The sequence below is a fragment of the Hydra vulgaris genome, chromosome 08, assembly GCF_038396675.1.
Source record: "Hydra vulgaris chromosome 08, alternate assembly HydraT2T_AEP".
NCBI classification, from domain to species: Eukaryota; Metazoa; Cnidaria; class Hydrozoa; order Anthoathecata; family Hydridae; genus Hydra; species Hydra vulgaris.
This window is the reverse complement of record NC_088927.1, coordinates 1,598,458-1,617,829: the sequence shown is the minus strand read 5'-3', so window position 1 is coordinate 1,617,829 and position 19,372 is coordinate 1,598,458.

Below are 19,372 nucleotides of genomic sequence, written 5' to 3'. Positions count from 1 at the left end.
TTTGAACAGCTTTAAAATGTATTTTACACAACAGAGTGCTCAATGTTCTTCAAACAACAGAGCAATTATATATTAGTAGAAAATCACTTAACAAAAATTTTTTACGTTTTACACATGAAACACAGTGTAAAATGAAAAAAATTTTGTTAAGTTATCTTCTACTAATATATATATATATATATATATATATATATATATATATATATATATATATATATATATATATATATATATATATATATATATATATATATATATATATATATATATATATATATATATATATATATTAAGTAATACAATCGTAAAAAATATTTTGGTTTTATCTAAAGTGTTAAGCTATATTTTTCGGAAAGAAATTGAACATTCTGAGAAACAGAAATTATTTTCTGACATATCATCAAATGAAAAGCATAAAAATAAAATATCTTGAACAGATACAAGAATTTCTCAGCGGAAAGAACAACAATGTTCTTAATAACTTAAAGTAAAAACTTGATATTGAGAGTCTTTTTCTAGCAATATATTACATTATTAGTTACAAAATAATAAAAGAGGAAACCAAATTAAAAAAAAAAATTAAAGAGCAGCATTGAGTAATTCATTTTTTTTTTGTTAGCGAAACTGTTAAAAAAGCTCAAAAAATTGGAGTTCCACTTCTACTAAGTACTGTTAAATATCAAAAATCAGATAGCCGCGACTTTTTCATACATTTTCGTAGTAAACTTTAATATTTTGCCTATTTCCATATTATTCTAGTGAAAATATGTGGTATATATATTTCTTTTTTCTATTTTCATTTCATTATGGAATTTCTATAAATAATATAAACAAGATCCAAGCACCAGTACCGCTTAATTTTTATTTTGACAGATATGGCTGGAAAAAAAGATAAAGACAGAAGATTATCTAAAAGATCTTTATTTGGAACGCAAGCCTTTATCAACATACATTGTCAAAAACGTTTGTCTTTATCTCAAAGAAACATAGAAACTGAAGAATCTAGAGGTCAACCTGGCGGCAGTATTTCATATTCAGGTATATTCGTAAACAAATTTGTTATAATAAAATATGAACATGTCTAGCTAATGAAAACAGATTGTAGTAATAATAATATTAAAAAATTATAACCGGTAAAAATACTCTTGTACAGTTATGTGTTTGAAATTGGTCTTAAGATTCCGTCAGTTCGTGAAATATATTCTGAAAAGCTTTTTTTATATTATAGGTTCGAACTCTGATACCGGCGAAGATGAAATTATAAAACCAGTCTGTAAAATGAAGGTATTTCCCATTAAGTCACTATTTTCATTTGTTTCCGAAGCTAATAAGTATATTTGTTTGATGTGTCCAGAAAATGGAAGGCTTGTATCCACATACATGAGCCTGAGCCAAATCTGCGGAAACATATTTTTCATGTTCATAAAAAACCGGAGTACCTTTACGATTCTCAAAAAGAAAAAAAAATTTCTCAAGATCAATTCCTCGGAACCAAGAACAGAGATGAAATAGATGAAGCCATAATAAATTGCATTATTCAAGATAACCGCCCTTTCAATGAATTTTATAAATCTGCCATGCAACTTTTAAACACTTTTGCTCCGCATTACAAGCCACCTCATTGAAAGACAATTGATTGAGAAAGCGGTGCTATCAATACAAGAATGATCTTAATGCTAAGCTTAAATCAGTTACCTGCATAGCACTAGCTACAGATATGCGTAAAAATTGAGTTGGATTGTATTGGCTTTGCATAACAGCGCATTATCGAACAAAAAAGTTTAAATATAAATCAAAAGTAGTTTGCTTTCGTAGGTATTACGGAAGGCAATAAAGTAATAGTACATTTGTACAAAAAGAAATTAATAAACTTGAAATTGAATCTAAAATTATTTCAATTACAACTGACAACGCTGAAGATATTAAAAAGGCGATGGGATCTATTGCTTTACGACTTCCATGCATTTGTCATAACTTAATTCTTGTTTTGAACCATGGAATCAAGTTGTGGACTAAACTATAACATAAATTATTAGATAGCACAGCAGATGTAAATGAAGATCTTATATATTACAATATTTATAATAAAAGCGATATTGAATCTAATGAAAATATTTCATCTGACGATCAACAAGAAATTGCATGCACTTATGGCAAAGAAGACGTTAGTTCAGATGATGAAGAAAGTAGCAAGGAGGAGGAGGCGGCAACCGATGAAACTGTTGATCAGTTATTTATTTTTTCATCCAGCATATTATTAAGAAAAACGATTGCTCTTGTTAAACGAACTTCTGTTTTACAATCATTTGTTTTTAGTGAGATTAAAAAGCAGGGACTGGAGTAAAAAATTTTATCGTCAGATTTCGTCAGATATCGTCAGATGATTCGTAAGATAATAAAAGCGAAATATGTTCATAATAAAATTACCATAGATCCTGGCACTATCGATGAGTTAACAGAAAAATAGATTAATAAACTCAAGAAACTAACTTTGTTATCAGACGACTGGAAGTTCCAAGACATTTTACATTATAATCTTGCTCCATTTTTAAAAGCAACTAAACTTCTCTCTACTAAAAATTTTCCAACACTTTCTTCGGCAAAATTTCTCCAAAATACGTTAATGAACTTTCTTAAAAATAAATCTTAAGCTAAATGTTTTCTTTTACAACCATCTCCTACGGTGGTAAGAGAGAACATTTTAGGAACTAGTCTTCTCAAATTCATGAAGGTATACTTTGTTGAAAAGATGTCTACGAAACAAAATCTGCAAAGTTTGCTTGCATGTTTCTTTGATCCAACAACAAACGAGTGTCTTAAAAAGAATATCAAAAAGCAGAAAGCAAACTTATAAAAAATTTTTCAAAGTCCGACAATAACCTTAAAGATCAACGCATACAAACATTTGTTTTTCAAAATGAACAAAATTATTCGAGTAGTGGTTAGTTATAAACCTAAAATTTATGTTTGTTAAAAAACATTTTTTCTTTTTAAATTTATACATAAATTTTACTTTTTTTAAATTTTCAGCGTTGTTAAAAAATAGATTTCATTTTGACAATATATAAATACTTGTTTTCATTTTTAGATGTGATTGATTCAAGTATTGATTTACAATTTCATGTTTCACTTGAAGTTCTTGTTAAACGCACAAATAGGTTTGCTAAGCTTGCAACATTGTGTGGTTTTAATCTGTGCGAAAAAAAAACACACTCAAAGCAAAATATAAAAGAAGAGTTATCTTTTTTTAATTACACTATAAAAGCAAAAGTTTGGAAAATCGATGAATTTTGGTACGAAAACGATATCCAATGTTAGCCTCTAAAGTAAGAGAGATATGTACTTCACCTGCTAGTTCGGAAGGGCCGGAATCCTTAAAAAGTGTTCCTAACTTTATTCATCGCAAAAAAAAGAAGTAACTTAAGCTCGAGAAACTTACGGTACTCGATGCTACTTTAGAAGTAGAATTGAAATTTTACTTTAAAGCTTTGCATTTAACTGAAAATGAGGAAAAGTATATAAACCAGAGGCCATTCGACGTCAATCCAACGCCACCTTTGATGTTTATCTGACGTTGTTTAGCCGTCGTTTTGCCCACCTTGTACTTAAACTTATTACAAAGTTGCAAATGAAAAAAAAAAAAGATTATTTTATATATGGAACCGTTAAAAATAAAAGTTATTAATACTTATAAACTACTAAATCCTTATTTTCTGGCGCGTAGCCAAGGTAGGTGATTAGAGTTTTATAACACAATAAGAATTGTTTTATTAACTTTGTTTCTTCTCAAAAACAAAACACTTTTAAGAAAAAAATATTTAATTATTTGGCCTTAATATTTGTTATAGAATGACTTTATTTCTATAGTATTTATTTTCTTGAGATAAACTTAAAATCTGCGAAAACCTTACATTTTCTCAATATTGTATTTTATTGCAAAAAATGAAGTATTTATTGTAACTAGCAGAAAGCAACCCGTAATACGGGTTGTGATCGGTCTGTTACTTAATTTATAGTGACTGTTTTCCACAATCTAAAGTTTTAGTTTATTTGTTAATATGTGCAGTGAACATATCTGGACATAAGAGCCAATTTATCTGAACTGCGTTTTTGTGAATGAGTAAAATACAAATTTGATATTTATGTCGCATATTTCGTCTTGGCCATATAACCTTCTAACCGTTTTTTATTGCAGTTTAACCGCAATCAATAAAGTCTTAAATCCATTTTATGAGCCAAAAAATCTTAAAATAGTTTTTTTTACAATACTATCACATTTATTCTTACAATATACTATCACATTTAGCAACCAAAAATGTTTTAAATTGGCTTTTAAAGGTTACGTTACGTTCATAGTTTTTAACGTGACTTAATTTCATGTTTGTAAACCAAGCTGACCGCACCCGGGTCTTGTTAAGCCTGTTCAACACAGACCATTTTTATATTATTTGCACGGCCCCTTTGTTTCAATAGCTTTTAGTAAACGGTAATTTGCTACCATTTACTAAAAATTCTTTGTGTTACTCGGAATTTAATTCTCTTAAATATTTTGACACTAATAAAGGACCTCCCTTCCTCGTTTTTGTCTTAATTGTGGCCAGAAAATGCGGCCGTGGCGCAGTGGTTAGAGCGCTTGCTTTATAAGCAAGAGATCCAGGTTCGAAACGAGCCTTGGACATATTTTCGCGTCACGGTAAGGAAGGAGGCGTGAACTTTCTGGTTAAATACACTTCCGCGGTGCTCTGTGACAAGACCGTTAGGTCTTCTTGGGGCCCCTAAATAACAGTATAAAAAAAAAAAAAAAAAAGAATAGAATTATTTTAATTAATAGAGTTATTATTTTTTTAGTTGCGAACCCCCGTTTAAAAACATCCCTTATGTTACGTACAACAAATTATTAGGCATAAAAAAGAGAAATTTAAAAAAAAATTGAACTAATTGCATATATTTATATCATTTTAACTGACAAAAATTTACAATAAAAGAAAAACAGTTTTTTTTCATAAATCGTACAAATGCGTCAATCGTAAATCTTAAAGAAAAAAAAATTGGAAATATAATACCTTAATTACAAAAAAAAAGTATAAAAAAAATAATAATAATAAAAAAACAAAAACAAAAAAAAAAACACCACATAATAACTCAAAATCACTTTATCTATTTATAGTAACCTATGTTGATATGGCAACATAAACATGTTTCGAAGTACAAAAGGATTAGAAATACTCAAAAAAAAAAAAAAAAAATCAAAATAAGATATAAATTGCATTTTTAGCAAAATGTTGTCTAGGCTTTTAGTAAATAAATAAAAGCAATAAGTTCCAATAATGAATTTTTTACCAATAGACACCAACGTGAAGGTAAGCCAAGCAGTCTATCAACACAAAACATCACAACAATAACACATAACAATAGAATATTTACACCTTTGATCCTAAAATCCAGCGAAAATAACAAACCAAATTAAAATATGAAAGACAAAATTAGAAAACCAATTTTAAGTTAACTATATTTATCTTTTTACAAAACATATAAATACATAAAAGTATATTTGCTTTTATATTCAATATTATTTATTCAATTACTTCAAATTTAAGTCATTAAAACGCCCTAGATTTAAAGATCAAGATTGCATACTCTCTCATACACATTACGCTAAACATTAACAAACATTATGTGTTTCCAGAATAATTAAAAAGGAATAGACAACACAACCTAGCTCTAAAGCAGTAACACCGCATGGCACTAAATGTGGCCACACCTCTGCTATAAGTACACCGCTTGGCAAGGTTATTAATCTTGCTCAACATAATGCCAAGTCAAACCACTTTGAAAACATGAAAACAACATAATTTTAACATATATACAACTATAAACAAATATGGTTTTATATAACACATATAAACACATTTTATAACAATATTAAATGACAGATATATTTATCAAAAACTATGAAAAAAAAAATTAAAATAATAAATAAAGTTATACATACAAAATGTGCTCACAATCTACAAACAGTAAGTTTTCAAATTGAAAATCTAAAGAATATAAATTAAGAACATTAGAATATATAACATTGTTTGTGTAACACTTTCAACCTACCATACCTTGAATGAGATGTTTATCAATTTTGAAAAACAAACTATTAAATGCTCTAGTTCTTGAACATGCAACATATAGTTGACCATGAGAGAAACACGGTTTTTTGAGATATAATAATTTTAATAATTGTCATTGAATAAGCCAATCTGACAGGAAACTGACGATCTTTTAGAAAAAATGGTAAATTAGAATCTGATGGAGCCAACTGAATTCGAGGGACGAAAACCCGTTTACCACCAGAAAAACCTGTCAAAACCTCTGCATCAATATAATTATTTTGGAGAGCACAAACTTTCATTCGAGTACCATTGCACAACCCAGCTTTGAGATCTAAATTTATGAGTAGCATAATTACAAACCCAATTTTCAATTTTAAACAATGAGGTGACATACCTGAAGGAGTCAAGCTGTTCAAAAACTCAACAGGAAAGTTATTTCTTTCATTAATGTCCTCAGTATCAATTTGATCAGCACTTAAACAAATTTTGATCTCACCCGGCAGACATTCAGCTTCCCCATTTTGCACTCTCATATTTTCAGTTATTGCAAAATTCTGCACCCATTGCAAATGCAAAGAACATTTTATACAGAATTCTACTATTTCAGCTGGTTGTCCTCTTTTCACAACAGGCAGAATTTGCTTAAAGTCACCACCAAAAAGAATGACTTTTCCTCTGAACGGAAAGTTGTTGTTGCAAATATCGTTTAACAACCTATCAATTGCATTTAAGGCATGTTTAGGTATCATGGATGTTTCATCAAGCAAAAATAAACTAACTTTTCTTAAAAAATGCCTGTGTATAGAGTTAGGAGTTAAATTACATGTGCTAATATCCAATATTGGAACAGGTAGTTTGAATAAGCCATGCAATGTAGATCTATTTGTATGAAGAGTTGCTGCTATGCCAGTTCATGCAGCTGTAGCAGATTTAAAGCCCCAAGTTATGGTTTCAGCAATCAAATAATTATAAGTAAAGGTTTTTCCACTACCAGCATTTCATACATTTGATTGATTGACATTAAGCAACAGTCTCATTTGGTTGGCATTGTCAATAGATTGTTGATCATTTTCATCAAAATTTTCTAGATTTAGGCGCATAAACTCATCAATAACAGGCAGATTGTAATCAGCCAGCGTTTTACCACTTTTATTTATAATCTTTTTAATTTGATGAGGGTAGCTTGTTCAGCTATTAGAAGTGATACTGAGCGGTGAATAAAATCTTCCATCATAAAAGCTTTGTATGTATTCCAGAGATGCAAAGGATTGTCAGGTTCACAAAAGGTCAAAATAATTGAAAACAACTGTCTAATTTGCTTTGGCATACGTGTTAATACCGCCTCAGAAAGAGTATTTTGCCATTCAGTGTCATCTTGAAACATACCTTTTAAAACACATGCTTCACGAAATGTTTCAAGGACAATACCATTAACAGTACGCACATCCTCCCAAGATGTTGCACCTTTTGCTTGCAAAAGCAACAGTCTAAGAAAAAACAATTCTCTAGTTGGATTAACTTAATACATTCTTACTATCACCTTTTTTACCACCGCTTTGTCTAACCTTCCATTTACAATGTTTATCATCAAATATGAAGTGATAAGCAATGTCTACATACAAATAGCAATGTGCTCTTTCATTTTCAGTATTTAACTTAAACCATGCCGTTAGGTACGCATCACGTTGAGCTGCACAATCTAAAGCCATTTGTTTTGCTCCTTCTCTAAACTACATTAATTGATTTTAAGGTAGATGAACTTTAAGGCGTATAATAGTGTGTGACGTATGACTTATTGGATACTCGAAAATTCGTCACAATGCCTTAGGTCCACTGACATAACGACAATCTAAAAAAGTGTTTACTTAATCATGATTAATTTGTTCATTTATTAAAATATTGGCACAGTCGTGACCCTTGTATATATATTTGTACAAATATTTAACAGCCTTGACAGACATGCAAGCTTCAACATTAATGTGAGCTTGATTTTTTTTTGATAACCATGGATTGTAAGGTACTACCCAGCGGTTATCTACATTGTTACCTTTAATATTGATAACCAAACCATTGTCATGACGTCTATAGCGTGAATAACCATTATGAACATATAGGATAGTTTTTGCTGTACACCACGTCTTTTATGCAGGGAGAATTTGGATTCAGTATGCCACGTGGACCGTGAATCATGCAAGTTTTAACGACGTCATAAAGGTCTCGATTAACAGTCGGATCTGGAATTTCTGCAGATATTAAATTATTCATATCATGAGCTGTTTTTAGCTTATCATCATTTGCAAAGTGAAGTAAAATATGAACATGTGGCAAAACACGCTTTTGAAACTCAATAACTTAAACATGTGTTACAACTTTCCCAAATACACCGTGCTTAAAAATGTCATTGAGAAGATGATTTAATTTGAGTTTGAATACTCAAATAATCAAGTCAGGTCTATCATTTGCTGTCTGACCTGGATATAAATTTTCAGTTATCTTGCGCCATTTTGCGTTGCAAGTGAAAGTAATAAAAAGATCTGGTTTACCATAATTTTAAATTCTAGTCATAGCATCTTTAAAGTTTTATTTTAAAGCTCTAGGACCTCCTTCATAAGTCGATGGCAAAACTACAACACGCCCTGGTCTAACAACATGATCATTTCCAAGGTTGTTTATATGTTTGTTTAAGACATCATTCTGCTAGCTTCTCAGTTTGTTTTGGCTATTTCTGATGAAACCAAGGCGCTGGCCTTCAATTTTAACATACGCACCAACAGCATATTGCTGAAACAGTTTTTTTGCCAAAAAAGAGTAAAGAAAAAAAATTGAATAACTGAAAGTTTATCTTGTAATACTAAAATGATGTAACATAATTTATAACCAATGTAGCACGTTCAGGGTTGTGAACCAATTGATTATTCCAACAAGCATCACCCCTCTCGGTGATGCTGGTTGGCATAATCATATTTATAGACGTACTTAATATAGTTTTAAGAGGATGACCTCTTGGGTAAATAACAAATTTCCTGGAAGCAGGTGGAGCACCATCTTCACCAACAAATACAGCACTATAACTTCTAATATACTTTAAAAAATTCAGATTGGCATTTATATCGGCATAGTTTCCTTTAAATAAATCTTCTAAATCTTGTGGAAATGATGAAGGTTGCGACAAAACTACCTTTCCATTATGGCAACATAAAAAATGTGTTTCGTCAGGAAATTTCTTAGCACCACAATGCTGGCAAATATAATTCATTTCTCCTAAATAATTATAATCTGAAAAAGAATTACTTCTTGCTATACAATGCATTCTTTCGTATCTAGCAGCAACACTCGCACTTTGTTGATTGTCAACTCGCCTAACCAAACCCTCATCATTTGGATTCAAATTATTTGCTGCTCGCCGACCAGCATTTATAGCATTTTGTCGTTTATTAATTTCATCTCGCCTAAGCCTATCTCTTTCATTTCTGCGACAATTATTTTCAACTCGCCTAACCAAGCCCTCCTCATTCTGGTTCGAATTATTTGCCGAGCAGCATTTTGTCCATTATTAATTTCATCTTGCCTAAGTCTCTTTCATTTGTGCCACAAACAACTTGCCTATTAACATTTCCATTTTCTAAACTAATATCTGCGTCTAGTCTAATATCATCCATTTAAACTTCACTTTTTATTGAAAGTAGTAACAAAAAATCTTAAACGAATCCTGAAGATTGCAATCTTTCCTATATAATTTTTTTCTATTCTAAATAGCACACAAAAATAATTTTTATGTATAACAGACTGTCATTTAAAATAAATTATACAATAATGTTAAGACTTTAAAAAAATGTATATATCAGCTAGGAAATGTTTGAAAAAATATTAGCTAAGCAAATAATAATAAAAAAAATTATTAAATACATGCAATTCTAATAATAAATATACTGCTAACAAAGAAAAATTAAAAAAAGAAAACGTTGTAAACCCTTTGTTGCAAACTTAAAAATTATTTCTTCAAAAAAAATTATTAGTTAACGTTTTTTTTTAAAATTAACAAAACTTTACAGTATTTTGTTCTTCTATACCACATTAATACATCATCTGATAAATCTAAAATAAAAAATGTAACGAATAAGTAAATAAATAATAAAAAGATTACATACAAAAATTGAAAATCAATGCACCTTATAGAGAAAAGCTGTAGTAATTTACCAGAGTAGTAGTTGTAAAATATTATTATTTCATGTTAGCTTTTACAAAATAATTTATGCTGGAACATCATGATTCCGAAATATTTATAGTAAAATCATGTAGTAAACAGTGCTAAAGACAAAAAATCAAATTGACATAAAACAAATTGTATATATGGTTTAATTTGTATAAGCTTTTAGTGAATGATTTAAAGCAGTGATTTTTTAATAAAATTACCTATTTACCATTTTTAACAATAGACGCCAACAAGAAGATAAGCCGAATGTCCATCAACTCAAAAGATAAAAAAACAACAACACATCAACAACACACAATAGCACACACCATAAGTTAATATAATATGTATATAATATAACTTAAGCAAGATAACATTCATATATAAAAAAACATAAACAACAACATTACGCAAAATGTTATTAAAATACATTATTATGCATCACTTGGCTGGCAAAGTTGGGAAATCTTACTCTACACGTTTACCAAGTCACAGCACTTTGAAAACATGGAAACAACATAATATAAACATATGTACCAACTTTAAACACAATAAATGTGTTCAAGTATGTATATAAGGTAAAATATATACCTTAAATCAAATCAAGTCAAATTTATTCTGAATAAAGGATCTTACATCAAGGATATTTACAAATAGTAATGATACTAACCTCAAGTAAACACCTATCAATTTTAATTATAATAAATAGTGATAATAAAAAGAAAAGTAAAGTCAGATAAAAGGTGATAATTTTAATAAAAGGAAGAAATAATAGTAACTGTAAAAGTTATATAACGATGTTAACCCAAAAAATAATACCAACAACAATAATATAAATAATAACTATAAATTAAAATAATTTCAGTAATAATAACAGGTTGATAGTAATATTAAAAATAATATAAAAATAATATTAGTAATAACTGATATTATAATAATACAAATTAAATCGATATTAATAATAATAAAATATGAATGATAGTAGTAATTATTAGGAATATATTTATATAATGATATAAAACAATAATAATAAGGAACAACACTAGTATTTATCAAAATTTAACAATAACAATAGTAATAATAATAATAAAAGTCAAAAGTGTTACAAAAAATGTATAACATATAAGTATATATATATGTATACACACACATGAACACATACATACATATATAAATATATACACATACACATATATACATAAACACTTACACATATACACACATACACTCGCACATTTATATATATATATATATATATATATATATATATATATATATATATATATATATATATATATATATATATATATATATATATATATATATATATATATATATATATATATATATATATATATATATATATATATATATATATATATATATATATATATATTAGTGTGATTCTATTTTTTAGTTTGTCATGCAAACCTTTTCTAAAACATGAGTAATTGTATTCTAAGAGCAACTAAATAAAAAATAATTAAAAATTTGAAAATTTTACTAGGTCAAAAAAAAAAGTTACTTTATGGAAGTAAGACAAATTACTTAGGCAAAAAAATGGATAATTTGTATGATATTTTTTTAATTAGCAGAAGTTAATAGTGAATATAATATAAAACTAGCTTAACAATTATTGGTGGATTAGAAATAAAATAACTGTATTCCATTTTCTATTTTAGTTATAATTATATTTACCTAAATATGTCCCACATAAGTGCTAAAGGAGCATTAAAGAGAAAAGCAAACAACTTAATACCACCGTGTTCAAAGGAATCTCGGGAACTGCTTGCTTCAGCAGCGCCTTATGGATTACGGACTAAATCCTTAGCCAATTTCAAGACTATTCCAGAAGTCCGCCACATTCTTGGCTACTATCACCATCTAGCTGACACACGCCTAGCACCACCATCAAGAGCTGTTATGCAAATAATAGCAAAAGATTTGGAGCAGCTCTGGAATGTGAAATTTAGCATGCCCTCAGTATCCAGAGCTGGCATCACAAAAAAATTAAATGAAGTTGTGAATGCTAATAAATTAAGTTTGAAGAGAAAATCGAATATGGATTTTTTTATGCCATTTGATATCCTTAATAAAAATATAAAGCTAAAGAGGGAAGAGCAGATCTTCTACAATCATCAAATGGATGATAGAAAGAGCTGTGTATTAACCAGCCAAACAGTTGTTGAGCATCCTGCTAACAGGCAGTTGATACCAAAAAACATGGATCTTGATTATGTAGAGCAACTGTACACAGAGTCAAGCTCTGAAAATGATGATAACGTTGATGATTTTCAGCCTTTGTTTGAACGACCCAAACGGAAGTTTAAATCAAAGGTGAGTAATATTAATTTTTGGAAATAAAAAAAGTTTTTTTATTAAATTTATATTAATTTTACTTTTGGTTTAAGGCGATGCCAATTGCCATTATGTTCGCAGAAGCTGGTATCTCAACCCACAAAGGAGTTAGTGTAACTCGCTCATTAAGTTATTTCCATAGTGACATTCCAACTCCAAATCAATCGGCTATTTTTAAAGCTGGTAAAAGGTTGCAAGTCACAACTCTACTTAAACTTAAAGAAGCTTTGTCTGTTCAATTATCCTTTATATTACACTTTGATGGAAAAGGTGTGGCACCATATGATTATGGGATTAAAAAGTGTAACGCATGGTCATCGCCCTTCAGTCTGATGGACCAATATTTTGGTACATTGGCCTCAAAACATTACATACTATCAGAACTTCTAAAATTCTAGCCGCTATGATAACAGAAACATTGTTAGAGTATAATGTTGTGCATAAAATATCCCTTATAATTTGTGACACCTGCTCTGTCAATACAGGTTAGTAAAATTAAAATTATTTATTTTTAAATAATAAAATATTACAATTAAATAAGTTATTCCATTTTACTTCAGGTGGATCTTATGATGGTTCTGGCGGAGTAGTAGGGATTTTAAGATCTAAGCTATTTAACAGGCCTGTTCCTTATTATGGATGCAATGCTCACATTTTGGACCTTGTTTTGAAAAAAATGGTAATTTTCCACTTGCCAACACCATCAAAATCGCCTACTCTAACTGATTTTAAGTTCATTCAAAAACTAAAAAATAAGTATCCGCAATTGAAAGAATCATACAATATCCTGCATAAAACACCTCATCCTCCTCCTACTGTAAAAACCTGGAGAGATGATTATAAGCTATTGGCTAGATTTGTTTTATTAAAAATTATTATTTTCAATATCAATGATTTGTATATGTGATGAATGCGTTGATCCATTTTATTGTTTATTTTTCCAGGTTATGTATTGCATTAGGCACTATTTGGACACCAATATTTTACCCAAACTGCAGCTACAAATGAAATTACCAAGTTCTCACTCAGCAAGGTGGAACAGCAGAGCAATATATGTCTTGTTAGGCTACTTTCTACTTCCTGAAGAACGACCATTATTGAAAGAAATAGCTAAGTTTATTAGCTGTTCTTGGTCACTTGCATGGTTTAAAATGAGAGAGGAACCCAACTGGGAAAACTTAAAAGAAACTACATCAAGTTGCATTAAAGCCCAAGAAGCTCTGACAAGACATATTCTTGGTGTTAAAATCTCCTTCAAGAATGTGCATCGAACAAATGAGGTAGCTGAGAGAGGACTCAGAGCTATGGACATCCGATGTTCCCGGGCTAAGTCTGATGATGCTCTTGAGAGACTTTTTTTAACAGAAATGTTTATGCAAATGTTGAATAAAAAATAACTTCACTTTATAAACTTTGTCGTATTTCTTTTGCTTATGTATAAAATAAAAAAAGACTAAAAATAAGAAATAATTTTGTCTTATTTCCATAAAGTAACTTTTTTTTTTGACCTAGTAAAATTTTCAAATTTTTAATTATTTTTTATTTAGTTGCTCTTAGAATACAATTATTCATGTTTTAGAAAAGGTTTGCATGACTAACTAAAAAATAGAATCACACTAATATATATATATATGTATATATTGAGAAACAGTCATTATTATAATTATTAAAACAATCATTGTTAGCATGGAGATGTTTGTATATGTGTGAATTGTCTCTCCTGTAATGTTTAATTATTCGTGTTTTAAGGAAGCAAGAAGTTTCGTCTTATATAACAGGAATTACATCCTGCGTATACAAATTTATATATATATATATATATATATATATATATATATATATATATATATATATATATATATATATATATATATATATATATATATATATTATGGTATTATGGGTATTTTAATATTGTTTACATATTATTAAAATACCCATAATCCAGTTTTAAAAAATCTGTTGTTACATTCACTAGTAGTAAATTTATTTTGAAGTTTGATACTCTGACTTTGTGTTAAGCTATGAGATTACATGTTGTGCATGTCAATGAGTTCAAATAAAACTTGTGAATGTTTTCTACTAACAGTAAAACCTTAACCATTAGTTTGACAACTGATTGATATGGCATGTAATTCTTTTAAATTTGATTGCCAATTCTCCATCCCATTTAACAAACATGTTTGTTAAATTGGCGGACAACTGTTAGCAGTAAGCTGTATAAAGGGTGACAGGAATGTTGTTGAAAAATCAATTTTGGAATAGTGTCGAATTTATTAAAAAGGCCTAATGTTGCAAAAAAAAAGGAATAGTGTTGCAAATGAATTTTATGAATAGCGTCAAAAACAAAAAAAAGTAACAGTATTGCAAATAGTAAAATGAATAATGTCGCAAACAGTAAAATAGTGTCGAAAGCAAAAAAAAAGAATAGTGTCGTAAATAATAAAAAAAATAGTGTCGCAAATAGTGAAAACAAAATAGTGTCGCAAATAGTAATTACTATTCCTTAGATTCATTTTGAATTCTTAAAAACGGAATAGTGTCGCTAATAGTAAAAACGGAATAGTGTCACAAATAGTAAAAACTGAATAGTGTCATAAATATTAAAATTGGAATAGTGATGCAAATAGTAAAAACAGAATAGTGTCGCAAATAGTAAAAACAAAATAGTGTCACAAATAGTAAAAACAGAATAGTGTCGCAAATAGTAATTACTATTCCTTAGATTCATTTGTGACACTACTCTGTTTTTACTATTTGCTTCACTATTCCGGTTTTACTATTTGCGACACTATTCCGTTTTTACTATTTGCAACACTATTCCGTTTTCACTATTTGCCACACTATTCCTTTTTTATGTTTTCGACACTATTCCTAAGATTCATTTGCGACGCTATTCCGTTTTTTTGTTTTCGACACTATTCATAAAATTCATTTGCAACACCATTCCCTTTTTTTTGTTTTTGACACTATTCATTAAACTCCTTTGCGATATTATTCCTTTTTCTATTTTCAACACTTCATTAAATTCATTTGCGACATTATTCCTTATTCTGTTATTTGACAATCCATCTTGCAACAATTTGCGACACTATTCCTTTTTCACATTTTTGACAATCAAATTTGCGACAATAAAAATTTGCAACAACAAAATTTATTTATATATATATATATATATATATATATATATATATATATATATATATATATATATATATATATATATATATATATATATATATATATATATATATATATATATATATATATATATATATATATATATATATATATATATATATATATATATATATATATATATATATATATATATATATATATATATATATCTGTGTGTATATTTGTGTGTTTTTAATTTTTTTGTTTTAACTATTTTTTTTAAATATATAGGCGAGTTATAAAATGTGGAGATACAATACGTTTGCAACATTTAGCAACAAAGAGAAATTTGCACAGCCACTTATTTCAGAGTCCAATATTGCATAATCAAGAAGTAAGTGCATTTGGAGAAGATGGCAATGGAGATACTGGTAAGTTTTAGGAATGATTTTTATTCTAAAAAATTAATTTAGTTAACATGTATTTTATATTTTATGATTTAAATTCACAATTTAACAATCTAAAACTTTTATGAAAATGATTATAAATATAATGTACCTGGATAAAATGTCTAAAATATATTATTAAACATTTTTGAAATATAATATAATGTAATTACTGTGACTTAAAAAAAGTTAAGTTTTTTATTGTTAGTGAGTAAATATTTGCTTTATTTTTAAAGCATGTAATTATTTGCTTTATTTTTAAAGCAAGCAAACATTTACTTTAATTTTAAAGCATGCTGTAAAATTAAATTATGTATTTATCAAGAAAATATTACAAGTAAGAATGTCAAACATAATATATCAAAAATCTAAAAGTTTAATACATTTCTTTTTGAATTATTTATATGAGAATTATTTATGCACTAATAGCCATGATGTAAGTTTGTGATTAGTGTTGTTTTACAGATTATGTTATACAGCAAAAAATAATTACCACTAAACTGAGTCAGCATTTTTATAACTAAATTTTTATCTTTAAAGTGGACATCAATATATTAAAATCAATAAATATCAAATAAAAAAGTAAGATGGGCATTAAACTTACCACAATTTGATTGTATGAACAATTAGTGTAGATATTAAATGAAGACTTAACTAGATTGTCTTAATTCTCTTGTTTTATTTTTTTCTTTCAATATGGTTTTAAACTATAAACTTAATAACATTATTGTCAACTGTTATTTAATCATTAATTTTTTATTTGTTTGTATATATGGTTTCCATGAGAGGTCGGTAGTAAATGATGATCCGAGAAGAGGCAAAGTAGAGGATTCAGTGAGATGAAGCGAGATTCAGCTACCATTCATCAATATAAAAATATCAACAATATTGCAATAATATTTTGGCGTAAATAAATGAGTTTTGTTGAAGTTTACATGTTACTACAACTCCCAAGCAGAAGAAAGATCAGATGTTGCAGAAGAGTGATCAGCTGCCTGTTTTGAGCATTTGAAAAGCAATGACTTTTTGTTAAGACAGGAGTATGTAGTTGTGTCCTCAGTAAATTGGGACGTAAGGTTATTAGATAAATCATAAATTTAGACAAGCAAAAGATACAACGGTAGAACCTTGTGGTACCCCAGAAGTTACTTGAAATAAAAATTCTTGGCATTTGAGGTTGATTAAATCTTGACGAAATAAAAGTTTATGTTTTCTAAATATTCTTGTATTTCTTGATTTTCTTGATTTTTTAATTTTTAGTTAAAAAGTTGATTTTTCTTTAAAATGACTTAAATATTTAATGTCATGTTTTTTCTTTGTTTAAAAATTTAATAGAAACATTTGATTATTATATTATAAGAGTTTATTCAACTATTTCTAAAAAAAGTATTTATTATAAGTTAGTTATATGACTATGGAAAACATGATGGCAGGAGATAGTTATAAAACATAAATATTCTAAAACTAATTAATGAAAGTTTTTTGTGCATGAAGGAACAGTCACAGTAAAAGATATGACTTCAGATTTATTGGTTGGTTTTAACAACTTCAGCTTCAAATAGCCTTGTTTACTTTTCATTAACCTTGATTTTATCCCAAGCATGTTCTAGTTATTTTGTAACAACCTTGTTCATTTGTTTGGCTTTTGTATAACTGGATTGGTATAATTCTTTTTTGCATTAGTTTCTCAGAGTTTACTATCTCAACTTCACTAATTTCTAAATCAAGATATTTTTATTTTCATTACTTGAAATTTAAGTCTGAAATCCTTTCTTATTAAATGTTTCTGATTATATAAAAAATTTTCTGATAAATAAAAAAAAGTAGAGAAAACATAAAGAAACAATTACAGAATATTTTCAGTTCCCCAGAAGTTACTGGAAATAAAGAAAAGTGTTGGCCTTTGAGAACAACTTTAATATTGTGATTAGAAAGTAATGATATAATATTTTGAAACACTTTCCCAGATATACCATATGAATTGAGTTTATGGAGAAGACCAGCATACTAGACATTATTGAAAGCCCATGATATGTCAAGAGTAACAACTCTTTCCTTGCCTCCTCCATCTATATATATATATATATGTATATATATATATATATATATATATATATATATATATATATATATATATATATATATATATGTATATATATATACATATATATATATATATATATATATATATATATATATATATATATATATATATATATATATATATATATATATATATATATATATATATATATATATATATATAAAGTACAGATTTAGATTTTTATATTTAAGTTCATTTTTTTAAACATACCAAGATTCTAGTAGGTGTATATTTCAATAAAAATCTCAATGAAGTATTTTTAACATTTAAATATACATAAATTTTACTAAATAGAAATGTAAATACATTGTAAACACAGGTTGATTCTTGCAGCATAACTGAAAAATTAAAATCTTATGAGCAAGGATGTTGAATAAAGGAACCTTTTACACCTTGTTTTAATCACACCACATTTTTATATAGGATTTTTTTTCACACAGTTTAAGCATATAAGTGACAATTAGAAATAAATAGAAAAGCCAACAAATTGTTATTTTTTTTCAAATTTTTTTAAGTTTGTAATTTGAATTACAGCGATGTGAGGTGCATATAGGCACATTTTATTATTTGCATAAATGTAGGCTTACATTAATTAAACATTTTGTTATCAATTGAGAAAAGTAAATAAAATCTTGTTTAAAAATAATGATTATAAAAAATAGTGATTAATTACTGGTGTTTAAAATTTTATAACAGGTGACTTTTTTGTGAATTCAAAGATAGTAGCCATTGAGATCTGAAGATGAGAAATGAATTTTAAGTTAATCACACAAAGAAGAAATATTCTACATATAAAAAGTTATTTTCAATATCATGAATATTTGTAAAATGTAAGCTAAAGGAATTTAGTGGCAATGATATTTTTGTGTGTTTTGTATACTTTTTAGGTACTGTAATCTGTAGTAACTTGACTTGTAGAGAGAATTTGACTCATAGAGAGAATTTAACTTGTAGAGAGAACTTGACCGTAGAGAGAACTGGACTTGTAGAGTGAATTTAACTCGCTGATACTAATTTTTATATAAGCAACTAAAGTTTTAAGAGATTGCTC